Genomic DNA, 16751 nt, shown 5'->3' on the forward strand with positions numbered 1-16751 from the left:
TCTTTGTGTTAAAAATAGCATCCTTATTATTATTATTTTTTTTTAAATAAGAAAAAGTAGAAATTTATTCATCAGTTAGACTAAAGAGGAAAATTCGTAATGACTTTCTATGACTTCACGTTTCAGATGAATGATGACGTCTAGATGTATCTAGTGGACTGTTCTATAATTGAAAGTCACATAGTCATGCGAACAATCGTGACTGCCTTTATAGATCGCACTTCTCTAATAATAACTAAACATTATACGTTCTTCGCAGATGACATTGTGTAATTTAATAAAAATTTAAGATAATACACCATTATTAGATTAATTCGTAATTGTTTTAATGAAAATTTAATTAAATGCTTATTTTCATTTTTATCTTTTACTAAACACAATAATTATACGATAAACGTTGCCCGGTAACACCGACTATAAAATCATTTTTATTGCTTAAAAAATTNGCATTTGTCCTTTAGGAAAAGAAGAAAAAAAAAATTACAAAAATTGTCCTTAAGTCTGACAAGTCATTTTTAACAGAAAAGTATCTTATACGAGTTATTTATCGCTATACTTTAAAAACTCGTAAGCTTATCTGTCATTTCTAATAATGTTTATTTTTCTTTCCGACCGTCTTTACATAAGCTTCAAAATGATTGAAGCTTACCATTTATACTGATGTGGTTTTGCTCTTGATCCTCTGCTTTGCAATCCAATGTCACATAACTCTTTTATTTTTTTCTTTATTTCTTGAATATTAACTGATAAACATAACCTTAAGAAATACAAAATACAAAAGAAAAGATCTAGATTTAAATAATTTATCGTCTTATCTACAAGGAAACAATTTTTATTTTATTTTTTTAAATTAATAATAATTATTATTATATACGTAGGACTATAGAATTACGCTTCTGAATTGCTTAAAAACTTGCTTAAAATTTTTATATATTTATTAAATTAAAAAAAAAAGTGAAAATTCGATTGTAAAGTGGCCAGAGTTTTAATTTATTTATAAATAAAATATTTAAGTTTTTAAGAAAATGTCTGTAATAAGTCTATAAATATTTGATACGTAACACAATCAATATAGAAATTAAGTGAGAATTCTATTGTAATAACAAAATGCACCTTCATAAATATTTTGTTAGTAAATTCGAATTTAAAAAAGTATAATTTTATATTTAAAATCTGTGCCATAAACATTTTTCTCTTCTGAATAGTTCCATTTATAATATTATGTGTAATTTTTTGGGTAATGTCCTACCGATCACGTGACCCGCAGAGTTTTTGGTAGGAAGGATGGAAAACAAAAAATAAAAAAATAATAAATGTTTAAATCGTGACGTGCGAAATTTTGAACGTACAGTCAAATGGCAGATACACATCTTTCTTTTCTTACCTTTTTTCCCCCTTCTTTCTGTTGTGTTAACATTAAGTAATAGTTCAGCACAAGTCGTGTTATCAGTGCAGCCACCTAACAACAAGTGCAACGTCACGATTTGCCATAATTCCTGCACAGAAAAGAGGAAAATGGTTTTTCTCTTAACTCGACTCCCCCTTTTTTTTTCTCTCCAACCTCCATTTTCAAAATTGTATCAAAAGATGCTACAGTTCCCACGATATATGCAATTTATTTGAATATTCCGATGGCGTGTGTACTCGTTTGTGTTTTGTCTATGAATAATTTAAATACCCTTTTTACCTTAATGATTTCGTATGTATGCGAATTAAAAGTGTTAATATTGTTAATGAGTTTCCATCAAATTTTAATTAGCTTTATTACTATGGGAATGGCCGAAGCTCGCACTTGTATGTGTGTGTGTGTGTTTAGGTTCTATCTCACTGTGTATTTTTTATATCGAATATTATAATAAAAGCAAACTGGGTAAAATCATCGATGCGTACCTTGTGCTTCTTTTCAAATGCATAGCCATGGACTCATGCGTGCCTCCTCACAACAGTGCACGCTTATAAATCACCTGACGCGTACGACTCTGCCCATGTTCGACCAAGTGTAAAAATCCACCAACTCGACCACAACTTTGGGCAGTAATGCATCTATATAATGCCCATATAAATTTTATTCCTTCCCCCTCTTTGGAGAATTCACGCTATGTTACCTTTACACTTTATGTTCTGGCACATGCACTTTCACAATACACATTATATAGAGTCGTTTTGGGGTGATTGTGCCCGTAGGCATGATCTATTGCCATACAGATTTATATATATATATATATATATATATATTTTAAAAATATATATATTTATTCTTTACTTTTGTATAAATAATAATTTAAAAAAATAATAATATATTTATGCTCTGTTAGAGCTTATAACCTAGATTTGTGACTAATCTAATACATAAAATATTAAGCAGAATCTTTATTCATCAACGGAGAAAATTTTCTATCAAGGGAAAGACTAAAAATAGAAGGCAAAAGTTTTAACAAAGAACGAAGGCGTTTACCAATTTCCGAATTTTTTCTTCTTTTATTACTGCGGTAGTACTTATGCCAAATTGGCATCTGTAAGAAACTTCGGTATGCAGTCTGGCCCAGAATTATAGGCAACTAGATAGATATTATTGGTAAAAATGGGAGACGATAAATATACACATAAGAAAATTCTAAGTAAGTTTAATGAGATATGAGAGTTTATAGTCCTAATTGCTGATCCGATTGTGCTGCTGATCAACTATAATTATTTTCCCATTATGACCTCAATTATGTCGTCTGAATTCCTTGTAGACCGATTCAACTTTTTGTCACAGGAATCTGTCACGTGAAAATTCTTCTCTAACATACTGCTATGATTTTTCTACACGGCATTTTCGTACTTGGGAAAGAATTAGTAGACCTTCGAATTCTTTTTTTTTATGCGTTATTTCATTCCGTACCCCTTAATAGTGCCTCATAAAGTGCTAATACGTAAGTTTTTACAATTTTTTTTCTTTTTTTCTTTATTTCTTTATAAATAATATAATAAAAAAAGGCCTGGTAGTTAATTTGTAGACGTCGCGATAACATTTTTCTACCCCTATAAATGTAGCTATTTGTAACGAGATTTAGGCCAAGATAATTTGAAATTTATACTTTTAGTCCAAGAAAATTTTGTTAAGGAGAAGTTTTAAAAAAGAAGAAGACGGAGAAGAAGATTTCTGGTGTATTTTAGTTAAGAAAAGCAGAAAAATGGAAGTAGAAAGACGAGCAGAAAACGAGGACGGAATATATCATATTTTACGGAATAGAAGAAGCAAATGTTATATTTTAGAAAGGAAAAAAAAGTAGAAAATCAAAGCAGAAAATAGTTAAATTCCAGAAAATGCGAATAAGTCGGGAAAACACAAAGCAGAAAGCAAATTGCAATCAATAATCGGAATTGAAGTTAAGGGAAAAAACGGTAGAAAAGAAAGATAGAAAGAAAGAAAAAAGAATCAAAGCGTAAAAGATACGTAGAAACGGACGATACATTTTTTAAGGAGAGGACGTCAACGTAATGTCTTCGGTTAGTAACCAATTAGAAAGCGAAGCGTGCGGCAGTCAGCAGGCTGACATTCAATTGGCCTGTGGGAACGACCACTAGAGAGCAACACAATCGCTGCCGCGAATCAGCGGAGAACTGTCAGTGTTGAGTGATCGCTAGATGTAGAAGGACGCTCGCTCGGAGCTCAACTTTGCTCCCGATCTGTGGCTTTATATTCCCCATTTCTGCGGAAGAAGCTACAACCAGGGGAATACAAAACCAACGGTGAAGGTAAGAGGATTCTCTTTCGTTTTAAACCAGCTTAACCGTACGATTTTCCCTTCTACTCGCTGCTCTCTCTCGCTCTCCTTCTATCGCTCAGATGGGGCTTGGCATTTTATAAACCGCAATTTACTTCCCCCCGGCCACCGTTGTAAAGCGTAGAATGCGTTAACGGGTCGGGTGCGGGGGAGAAGAGAGTCGGAGTTAAATTTCCTCGTACCAACCCATTTCGTACCACCGACTGGGTTGACGAGGACTGAATCAATACGTAGTCAAAAGAACGAGCATCGCAGCTTGACTGTATACGGGCGATTCTCCAATCAACAGGACTTTAACCTGAGTACAAGTATCGTTTGCCAGAAAAATGGGTAACTTCGGTGCCGCTTCAAAATTCGATCCGGGTGGTGAACCGGGTTCGGGGACGGGAGGAGGGTTTTTTCTTTCTTTCTTTTTTATTGTCGAGTGGAGCGTGTTGCGGCCACGTGCCACGGGACGAGAAGCGAATTGCGGTAGCAGAAACACCCTCCACCCCGCAGGTCACCCGTGCAAATGAAGGTGCGGTCTTGACCCGGGACTATATCCCACTCGCAGATCAATCTTCACCCCCGGTGGGAGTACAAGCCTTATGACGTCTTTTGATCTCCTGTGGCTTCGACATGACAAAGCCAGAAGTGACTAATTGCATCTACGGGCCCTCTACTCGTGACCGAACGTCAACAACTGTTGTGGGTACACTCACGCTGTTATATTTAAATCCGACTTGCCGGGCCTCCACCCTTACCACGTTTCGTTTGATTATATATTAATATTTATTAATAATTTTTTCCTTTTCAAATTTTCGATGAATTTTTCGCGTGTGTTTACTCCGTTCCAACGTCTTTATCTAGCTAAACCCGAATGTTACCCTATCTGAATCGGTCTTATTTTGCAGTAATTACCTCCGGACATGTTAAGTAGATGGCTAGAATTAACTGTAAACTATAAAGTTAAACGGATTGCAAAGCTAAATTTCCGTTACACTTGTTCAAATTTCCTGTGCCATCTACTACAATGGTCTTCATTGTTATCGTAACGGCTCAAGTTAGAATTTGTAATACTTTGCTACAAGCGTACACGTACAGTACATAAAACTATCAGCGTAACCGGACATGTTTGGATGAATGCTGTCTTGTTTTTGGAAATTTTGGCAAGATTTCAAATGATCTTTCGAGCCATCTGTCCGTTCTATTATGTAGAAACTAAAGGAATTTTTGTTATTTTTAGCAAAGTCTACTACACGATCGAGATTCCGTTTTTTAAAGACAATATTTGGTTTACGTGCGTTAAAAAACTACCACTAAAAATACATCGATTATTATTTTCGATAGGAAATATATATATAGCCTATAATTTATATTAAACAACCCAAAAAAATACACCGAATATTTTAAGATTTTATAAGATTAAATAATTAATTTATCCAATAGGAAAGGAATAAAGTTAAAGGCCATTTCGGTATTGGTTTTTCTAGGATAGGATCAAAAATTCTCCAACCATGTGCAACCTTTCAGGATGCTAAAACGCATTAGATGTCCAAATATCCTCGAGCTTAAGAGCTTTTCTTTCTTTAAAAAATAAAAAAATAAATAAAAATGTAGTGGCGAGTGCAAATGTTGGATTTCACTCTTTTAGTCTTATAGGATAGAAATCAAAAATTCGAAGAATGTGCGACCCTAAGGGATACCAAAATCACGCAGGCCTCGGATATCTCATCATTCTTTTGATAAGCATGCTTTAAATCTTGTTAAAGAGTAAATGTAAATCCTATAGTTGCATAACTTCATGTTCAAATCTACTAAAGGAGACGTTGCATTGAAGAAATCGAAAGAATTTAATGTACAGATCTTCCCTTCCCCCCTTTCCAAGCTTAAGAAACGACTTCTGCTGTGGAAAATACAACAGCTGTTAACTGAAGATAGGTTGCAAACTTAACTTTACCTGTTTAAAAATAATTTTTTTAAATATACATATATAATAAAGGCTAGTTTTAAGTACAGTAGTTTCTAAAAGCTGAACAACAACAAGAGCAAGAGCAACACTTTTATGTTTACTGACATTTTAGATAAGAGCACACTAGCTACAAGTTAAACTCATTTAGTATTGATGCTAACCAGCACAGTTTTGAAGAGGAAAAGTCTGCACAATATCTTTGAGCGGGGGTCTGTTTGGGTCTGTTGCATGTGCTTCCAATCGGCATCGCGTGATAAAATGCTCCTCCTGCTCCATGTTACGACTCTCTTTTTAATTAAAGATGGAAACCTTAAATACGATAGTTATAAGGATTTGAGAGAGGATAAATCTTAATCTTAATATGTTAATTATAGATACATGTGTAAATTTTATGTAAATGAAAACATGAAGTTCTACAGGTAACACTATTTAGAATTAAATTAATTAAAATGGCAGATAGACAAATGGACAGAGTGTGGGAAACCTATTATGTCACTCATTAGCCCCTTGCCAAGTTTAATTGAGATCGATTCATAAAATTTGAGTTATTAAAGGGGGATAGAGATATATCTGATAGGACATACGGACAGACAGGCCATTAAAGTAGCTTTAACTTGGTCGAATATAAGCGAAAACATGACAAATTGGATACGTACCGAGGCGAGTTACGTGACTTAATTTTGCACCTTTAACTGATAGCCGAGTTGAGATATATTTATTGAATTTAAAAATATACACTATATATATAACAGGAACTGTATTATATGTTAAAATATTTATTTAAAACGAAACCTGGAGATAAAACCGTTATTTAAAATCGATAAAAAGGTGTGTAATGGCCTACCGATGTCATAACACGTGATCACATTTCTTATTTATGATAACAAACATTAAAAAGATATTGTAGCGTTATGTACTGTACAGTACCATTCTTTAAAGGCTTCCGTTCTCCGTACAGCTGTACGGCGTAGGCACTAAAATACCAAAGGGAAAAAAGTTTTAATTACTTAAAAATCCAGTTAATGTTTAATGATTAAAACATTTAATTATTAACTAAAGGGATNAAAAAGAAAAGATAGAGAGAGGTGGGAAAGAAAGAAAAAAAAAAGGAAGAGAGAGGAGAAAGGAAGGAAAATAGAAGAGGAAGAGAGAGAGAGGGAGAGGGAGGGGAAAAGATGGGAGAAGAAGACAGGGGAAGGGGGAGATGAATAGAGAGAGGGAGAAAAAGAGAGTTCAAATCGTTAACATTTCCAATAACTTCGAACAAAAAAGCGTAAGAATTTTGGAAGAAAAGTAGAAATATTAGATCACTACTGGAAATCGAAAATAGATGTAGACTAGAAGAATGGCTATTTCGACTCGAAAAACAATATAAGTAAAGAATCGGGGAAAAAATAAGACCTAATATAGAACGGAAATTTTTTTCTATTAGATTGAAAGAACCAGGATAACTGTGGATTATCCTGGCAAAGAAACTGGAAGAGAATACAAGTTCTATACCATCCGACACTTGGGAGCAATACTTTAAGGAAATCTTATCCACAGATACAGTTTCAAAGGCAGAATTTGAACGCATTGGGAAGAGGATGACCACTACACAATGGAATCTTTCACTTCCTTCGACCCTCGTGTCAAATAATAAATTTCTAATACTAGGAAAAAGTCTCATAACTTAACAGTATGAAACGATAAGTTAGCCGTAAGTGATAATCCCGATATTGCTTTTCTTATCAAACTTCTCTCTCTTCTGCAATCATTTATAACAATTATTAATCAACTGGATACGGAATTTTGTTACGATAAGCTTTATTTATAGAAAATTAAATAAATCTAGACATAAAAGATAAATATTAGATAATTATAAAGGGGGATATCTCTTTATCTTCCGATCCTACATCATCGTGAGTATCGGGAGATTGAAGGAAGGCCTAAAATAGAATAATTTAGACAGTAGAAGATTTCAGCAAAGAAAAATCCACAATTTATGTTGCTTATTGCTGTTATAAACTTATCTAATAGCATCAGAAAAACGAAAGCTAGTAAACCTGAACATCAGTTATAGCCTTAATCCAAAGTTACGACGTGAAACGATAAACCCATTAAGCAGTATAAATTTCCAATAGATTCGTTAATATAACTCATCGAAATTTATAAAATTATTACGAAAAATTTCGTATTTTTAACGATTTTAAGGAGCAGAAAAATCAAAATTTTTATTTCGTCGCGACGAGAATTGAATAGTTTAATCTATAATACATTTATTTAGCTTTAAATAAAATATAATTTGCATTAATAGAAACAATTGGAGATAATGTACAGAATATCATGCAAGTAAATTAACGTTTGCAGAAAGATAACTTGATAACAGTTCGTAGATTACCTACCTTCCTATGCCTGCACGGGATATACAGTATATATAAGATATACCATATATACAGGTGTATAGATATACTTTCTACACTGAAATCTATCTGAGACTTTATCCCTCACCCTGTATCACGTAATCAAATCCGAAAGCACTGGCGCTATTTCAAATTTAAACCGACTCCAAAAGTCATTCTAGAACTAAGCTCTAAGGTATATAAGATGAAAATTGAACCAATACCATTTGCGCTTTGGGGCAAAATTGTCAGATTTCTATCTTTAACAAAAAAATGTTCTAGACAAGATTAAACGCAATTTTCTACGTCGTTGGTTAGGTAGGTTGCACGGTAAAATGTTCCCCCGCCTTCTGTCACGATTTAACGAATTTCAACACCTTTATTGAGGGAACAATCTGACAAAATACGTTCGAATGTGGGTATAGGTAAGACAATACAACCGACACGGACTTGGTAGAGGAAATTCCTCCAGGCAAACTTTACTCTAACGCTCTTAACAAAAATCTGATCACTCAAAGAGAACCTTACTTTAGTAATGGACACCCGCTGTTTAAATTATGTTCCCATGGGTTTCATCGCCGAATTTAACTACCAGATTCTACAAAACCAGAAAAACAGCTGCGTTAGCGAGTCACAATACTAAAGATATCGCGCCCTTAAATGTACAAAATAGCTAATCGCTCTCTACGGGATACGAAAATCCAAGACCACAAACACCCCGCTTGCGACATTAATTTCCTTTTTTATTTATTTTATAATATTTAATACAGCTTAAACATTCCTTTCGTTACGGATATTAAAAATATTTTCTTTATAGTAAAGCACAGATAATATTTTATGGGGATGCATGCTTAGAATCGTCAACTTAAACGTCGTTCGGTCTCTTTCGTTAAAAATGAATACAGTATATTTAATTTTTAGATATATAAATTAATTAAAGTTAGAGAAAGACAGACATGCGGACGTACGATGTGCATTTGTATTTTATCTTTTAATAGAGACTAACGCGAACGTTATATAATTTTGTCTTGTCGTTCGGCGACTGTATAATTAATTAAAAACACAATTCGGAATAATTTTTCCCCGGTGGATACTACAAAGTGGACATCGTCTATCACTACATCCGAGTGACGTCACGACACTTCTAATCGGTAACCATAGCGACAACATGAAAGGACGTACGTACTGTACGTTTAACAAACGTTTGCCTTCTACCTCTTCGGTTGACGTCCCAATTGTAGGTAATTTATCGAGCGGGTCACGGCTCAGCTTTGCACACGGCCATTAATTAAGGTAATTACGAACGGTATCGAACCCAAACGTGCTGAAGATGCGGGAATCGAATCTCCCCAAAAATAAAAGAAAGCACAAAATCTGGTAGAAGGCCGGTGGCTACGCTATAAGTGGATACTTGCAACGAGTTAAATTTTCCAAAAATCTTTTGTTTCTTTAAAAGGGGATGGCACTTATCGAGTTTAGACCTTTTAACTGGTCGTTTCCGTTAGAAAGTGAAGAGATTTCTTTCTTTTTTTTTTTTATTTTTTTGCGTAAAAGAATCTCTTCCAAACGACCACACACTCGACGCCAAACAGCTAATCAGTGTTTGTCCAACGTTACGTCTTTTCCTAATAGTTGGGCTCCGCCGACCGTTCAGTTTCCATGGTGACCGACGCCATTATTGTTACGGAGTGGTGCCTTTAATGCCGACACTTTGGGTGAGTGGCAGTTCACCCAGTGGTCACTAGGTGGCCATCTCGGTCGTTCGCCACCTCTGGTGTTAAGCGCATAACGCGTTAGCAAATCGCTTCTCCCTTACGATCGATATTTTTGCGAATTATATAATCCGTTAAAAATTAATTTAAAAAGAAAAAAAAAAGGCTTTTAAATCATCCGTTCGACAGCCAAAATTAGAGCGGTGAATGCAATTTATTGAATTAAATGTAATTTGTTTCTAGTATTAAAGAATTAACGATCGTGCCTAACTCCGTTTCGCAGCTGATCGCGGCGTAAATAATTTATTTCTCGTGATCGGATGAAACCTACACGAAACACGTGCGTGACTGAAATAGACATGTAACTGAAATATTTTTCTATGATCACACGTGCTCGAAGTGAAATATACAAATCACTCGCTATCATGAACTGTGATGAAATAAACACGTAGGAAATGTATATGTGAGCGCGTGATTTTTGTGATTGTAGATGTAACTGACATATTTTTGTGAGCGTATTACACACGTGCAATTTGAAACCTACAGATTACTCACTAGCGTGAACTGTGATGAAATAAACATACGTGAGCGTGATTTCTGTGAGTGTAACCGACATATTTTGTTTTGTGAGCGTGCTGGGCACGTTTCACTTGAAAATATAACATTTTCTAACCGTTCAGAAATACGCCAGAACGTGATTTCTGCCAGAAATGCGGTGAAAATAATTCATTTTACGGTCGAATCGATTAAATTACCGCATTAAAATGTAACAATAAATTAAATTCCGATAGTTTAAAAGAATTTTTTCGACTCAAAAAAGGGACCTTTTTTTTGAATTTATAAAAGCTCCCTCCTACTAAAAAAATTTATGATATATTTATTTAAATTCTTCTAAGAAGGGTGTAGATAATAATTGTGATATTAAAAATTAATTAACGTTAAAATATAGCAAAGTTTTTGAATTAAATATTAAAGAATTTCCTCTTTAACCATTCTAATTGAATAGACTAAAAGAATGAAAGTATTATTAAAATGTTTGCATAGCGAATGAAAAATTTATATATAACAAAATTAAATTAAGAGAGTCGTAGGGAGGGGGAAAAAGACATTAAAATAAAAGCAAGAGAGAGAGACGAAAACATTCGCAATATTTTATAATATATCAGTTTATCTATTCATTAGTCGGTATCAAACCTTTAGTGATTTATCACTCGGACTCCGCACCATTACGTTATCGAAATTCACCACCTACCGACAAAAATCGCGAAATTCACCAATCCAATCACGTATTTAGCGCATTACGGTCGATTCACCGTACACAGTACGTCATTCCGTACAGTACATTTAGCATTAGCTAACGCGAATCGTGTATCACGCGATATACCTATACAGTAGAAGGTCAAATGCTAGCGGGAGGATATACAATCTAGCCGAAAATCACCGGCTATCAAAAACGACGGGGATTTTTAGACACGTGAAGTCTTCTTCGACAAATGATGATAGGAAAATCAATACAGTAAAGGGGGTGGCAGTATTTGCAGGAAGCTAAGGGAGGGGGGTTGACAGAAGACAAATATTGTCACAGTGGATTGTGTATAGCTTGCGAAACACGCCAATCTCTTTGCGAACTTTACTTTATTGTTCGACATTCCCAGAGAAGTAAACTCTGTTTCATTAATAACTTACTTCCCCGGAATGTTGCGGCTTCATAACCTTTACTTTTACACAATCGCAGTTGTGAGAGATGAAGCAATCATCTATATAATCATTTTCTCGCTTGGGAAAGTAAACGAAAAATCATTTCGATACTATTTTTCTCCAAAGTCAAAATTTCACTTGGACGAAAATAAAGCGAGTGGGTTTGACTCTACTTTATTTATTTATTAAAAAAGGAAAAAAGAAGAAAAAAAAAGATTTTTAGCATCGAAACGTAATTGGTTTCTGTAGATATATATATATATATTCTTCTTTCTCCTCCTCATTCCTCCTATTTTTAAAGAATTTTTATAAGTTTGATTAAATAAAAATCATTCAATTTTCTTATTGGATTAAAATCGATAAGTAAAATATAAATTATTTATATTTTTATAGTATTTTTTTCCGAGTAAAAATAACGTCAACGTAGCGGTATAAATGATAATTTTAACAGATCGTATCTAGGAAATTTAATATCGCATTTTCATTAATTAAAATTCAAATAAATTTTGACAATTCTACTTTAAATATTATTATAAAGACAATTCTAATTATGAAGCTTACGTCTTCTTAAACTTCTGACATTTATATTTCGAAGATTTAACAAGAATATTTCACGAATTTTCCTTAACAAACAGACACACACACACACAATCGATTCCAGCGAATTTTATAAATTTACAAGAAAAAAAAATTTTTTTTCTTAATATTGCATTATTACAATGCTAATAACAAATAAAAATTCTCTTTGGATATTTAATAAAGCAAGGAAATTTAAGTTTACTATAAGAAACAAGAAAATAAAGTCGAATAAAATATTCAAAAGTACATATTTAAAGAAATATCTTCATTTCGATCTCCTAAACGTAATTTTATTTTCTCCAAAGAAAAATTGTTTCTAAAAATCTTTTCGCATTAAAAAATCAGAAGATAAGGGGAAAAGAATTAAAATAATAATAAAAATATAAGAAGAAAAAAAAAAGAAATAAGATAAAATAATTCCAATGTGGAAGGCAAAATATCGCCTGAAGATACCGAGAAAATATTTTATACAAACTCGTTCTTTTCTATTAATTTTCTTCTATTTGCAATTACAGTTCTTTCCTGAAAATGTGTTAAACATAATATAAATATTACATTTTTTTTTTCCCCCTTTTTTTTCCTTCGATAGATCAAGAGAAACGTTTCGTCCATTAATTTTACCAATTTTTAAAGATATGTCGAATGATTTTTACAGTGTTTACTTTAACCGTAATCAATTTTAAAAATACAGATTTAATTTCTACATTGTGTAATTGTACTAAAAAGCTATAGTTTCTAGTTAGTTGCGTGGCTTAATATACTTTTTCAATGTTAAATTTATAGCCAAGTATCGCTTATTTTTTTAATAGAAAATATAATAATAATAACGTAGCGCATATTTTAGCCAATATTTAATTACATACTAGCATTATAATATATATATTAGAGCTACGAATCTAACTAGAAAGTGTAGCTTACTACTACTACTACTACTACTATAGTAGAATACTGTATAAAGCTGCTACTACTACAAAATATATGCGTAGAATGAAATCTATAATAGTACTACAAAGCTAGTTTCTAGTTAAATGTATAGCTTAATGTTAAATTTCTGATTTAAATATTGGCTAAAATATAGGCCTACGTCATTTCTTCATAAAAAATTAAGAAAAATGCATTAAATATTGGTTAAAATATAGCCTGTGTATTTTTATACTTAAAAATAAGAAAAATAGCATATATTTTATCCAATAAAATGCAATATTTATTTCAGTCAATCGATTGATTTTTAGAATGTTTACTTTTATAAAAAAAATCAATTTTAAAAATGTAGGTTAATTTCTATATTTTGTAATAGAACTACAAATCTACGTATAATTAGAGGCATAGTTTATGTTTTTAATATTAAACTTTTAATTAAATATTGGTTAAAATATACGCTGCCTTTTTCTTATTTTCTTTTATGAAAAAAAATAAGCTTTCATCTTTAAAAAAATAAGAAAAAATAATCATATATTTTAGCCGATATTTACTACTGGAAATACGTGAGTTTAAGGATCTAATTAAACTCGCCATTAATTTTTTTTTAAAGGATTTTCTTCGTTTCTTTTGCATAACGCGTACCCTTACTACTACCTTATACTAAATCGAATCGTTAATTATTAAAGGATTTATTTTATTGCCAGGAAAAAAAATAACATACTTAATGAAGTCAAATTTTACTGTTAGTGGATAGTAAAGCATAGGAAAGAGACTCGTTTCACAAGCCTAAGAGCATAATATTTTTTTATTTTTTTTTATTATCCAAGGACTCGTTTTATTGCCGTACAGGTAGAGACATTCTACAAAAGGACTTATTTGCTATTTTATTTTGCATATTTTTGCTACTTGCACCTTTTCTACTATCGACCTACAAGCCAAACTGCTTTATCGTGATGCCTAGATTTTAGTAATGATAATAATTACAGTTAATTAATCTAAATATACATTTTATAACGAATAATAACACTAATTAGAGGGGGAGAACTTTTTAAAAATGATAAATGGATTAAAATATGAGCTAAGATAAAATACCTTTATACAATATACATTTAGAGTTAAAATGACAAGATATATGATGTCTGACCTAATAGCAAAAGAGATCAAGTTCTAAGAAGCGGAAAAAAGCAACGCTTGATCAGTTACTGACTATTTATAATCTTTTCTATTAGAAAAAAGAAAAGAAAAAAAAAAAGAAATTTCAGACCGAATTTTTCTGAAAGAATCGCCAACTTTGGCAGCATTCCATCATTTATCATATTGTTAGTAATCCTTGGGTAAACTGTTTTATAAAGAAATTCGAGATGTCTAAAAGATGTTATTGTAATGGCTATAGGCAATGAAAACTTAGCTTTTCTATACTTTGTTTTTACCCAATTTTAAAATCGTATAATTTTACGAAAAATCGAATCTTTATCTCTTTTTATTTTTCGGCTGTTATGTACTGTATAACATAGAGGAAATTATGGCGATGAGTCGAAAAATCAACCGCCCCCCCAACATTTTTACATGTTTGGACTCGAGGAAACATCGAGTAATATAAAAAAGGAGAATTTTTTTATTTATTTTTAAATCAAATTATAAATCCTATAAATATTTTATAAAATACGAGCAATTTTATATTCGAATTTTCCCCTTTTAATCTAAGCACGAAATTCGTCTTCTATAAAATATTTGTAAGTAGACGAATAAATTCTGAATAAGATAGCAAATAAGCTTGATAATGGGTAACTAATTTTTGGACTAGTCCAATATTATATATGTAAGGCGGACCAAAAGTCAATTAACTATGGCATCTGCCGAGTTTCTAAACGCTCGAACACGAAGAATTTTTGAAAAAATGAGTAATTTGCGTATCGAGACATTTTTTTAATATTTTAACTAGTAAAGTATTTAAATAGGATAGAAATTTAGTTTTTAAGATGATTAACTGACTATTGAGCCATCCTATATATACTATACATTGTTCGCTTAACAAAGGAAAAATAGCATCAGTATTAGCCAATAGAAAGTGATAACGTATAGAAATTTAACCCTTCGGGCCTTATAGGAGTCATAACACTTCAGAAGAAGTACTTATCCCGATTTAAAGACTTTCGAAGTGCTGAATTATCCTAAATGGATCTATCTGAGTTGATTTTCTTTAGAAATTTATAACGACAAGTTTAATCGGTTTAGATATTCACACAGAAGGGGGTTGTCGGGGGAAGAAAAACTACAATTTAATTCGGCGAAGTTTACTGTTTAAGAGGTTATAATCGCCGGATTCTTTAAGAGTATTATTCAACTGTCTTTACTATTAAGTAAAGAGGAAATTGGATTATGTCAAAACGGCTTTAATAATAAATGATGTTAATCTTAACCGGTCAAACCATTAGTTTATTAATCTCGAATTTTTCTTGGAGAGAAGAGGAGAAAAAAGAAAAAAATTGATAAAAATCCAACTTCGAAAGTATGTAAAGACCCTATTTACTGAAAATACACAAGCGAAAGTTAATTAATGCAACATTAAAGACAATAACATTGATAAAATAAGCCGCTTAAGAGGTATTTTTCTTAAAATGTACGCAATCTGTGTCAAAGTAAATTAGTTAAGTAAACTTTCATAATTGAACAGGGAATGATTTTGTACGATATTAAAAGAGAAATTTAACAATATTCTAAATAATAATAATAAGTTTATAATGTTTAAAACTGGTATAGACACCGATTTAAATGTATCCTTCTCCCCCTTCTCTCTCTTATACGATAAAATAACAGAGAGAAAAATGGTTGGAAAAATCGATTTTAAAGAGGTTAAAATTCGTTAAACCGAAAGAGATAAGCTTATTCAAATGTTAGATATGTATATAAATATAATTTCTGATGATTTATGTTTGCAAATATCGCGCCTACATCGTTCTAGAAAATGAAGATTGTAAGAGATTGAATAAAATAGCTAGAAAGAAAGGAGGGATGAGCACGTAAATAGCATTAAGAAAGAGCGTTTTTTAGTCGAAAGGATTTAAGAATTATGTAAATTTTGGGCCAATGTTTATTCTATATAGGGCCTAAATTGACTGGGAATTTCTACAATTGTAAATTTATCAATAACTTATAAACTCAGAATTTCTAAAGACGAAACAATATCGGAGCGAGGAAGGGACGTAAAACTTGTTTTAAAAAAAACGATTTGAGCTTAGCAAAACCGACATTTTTATATAAATTGATAGTTAAAATATTCTAAAATTACAATTTTAAATTACAAATATCATAAAACTTGGCGTAGGAACCAGCAAATTCGTATAGAAGCGGCGTAATATTTCTCCCCTCCCCCATTTTGTATACGACTTTTTTAAAGGGGAAGAAAATCTTTTTGATTAAAGTGCGAACGGTTATTTTGAATAAATAAATAAATAAATAGTTTATTTTTTAGTTACATTTTTCTTTTCACAAAGAGAAGAGAAAATGTAGAGAGGTATAACACGGTTTATTTGAAAAAAAAAGGGAAGAAAGAACGGAGTAGACTATATAGAAGAAGCCGCAGTATCTGCAACTATAGGTACATCTCCTTTGGGAAAAGAGACGAAGAGAGAGAAAGATCTGATGCACATAATGGAGGAATGGTGAAGTGGGCAAACACATCTGTTTGTGCTGACGCTCGAAACACGCTAGGTATATATGCAAATTTTCTGCTTCCGTC

General features: G+C 32.2%; 1 long non-coding RNA gene across 2 annotated transcripts in view; it reads left to right on the plus strand.

The window, feature by feature from the left end:
* Positions 1–2430: 2430 nt before the first annotated feature.
* Positions 2431–16751, plus strand: part of LOC111639984 — a 96448-nt gene continuing 82127 nt past the window's right edge. For both annotated transcript variants that reach the window (XR_002759191.1, XR_002759190.1), the window contains exon 1: positions 2431–3741. This is a non-coding gene — a long non-coding RNA (uncharacterized LOC111639984). The remainder of the gene's footprint in view (positions 3742–16751) is intronic.

This window comes from Centruroides sculpturatus, unplaced genomic scaffold (assembly GCF_000671375.1).
Source record: "Centruroides sculpturatus isolate CEXI.00-Female unplaced genomic scaffold, Cexi_2.0 scaffold1441, whole genome shotgun sequence".
NCBI classification, from domain to species: Eukaryota; Metazoa; Arthropoda; class Arachnida; order Scorpiones; family Buthidae; genus Centruroides; species Centruroides sculpturatus.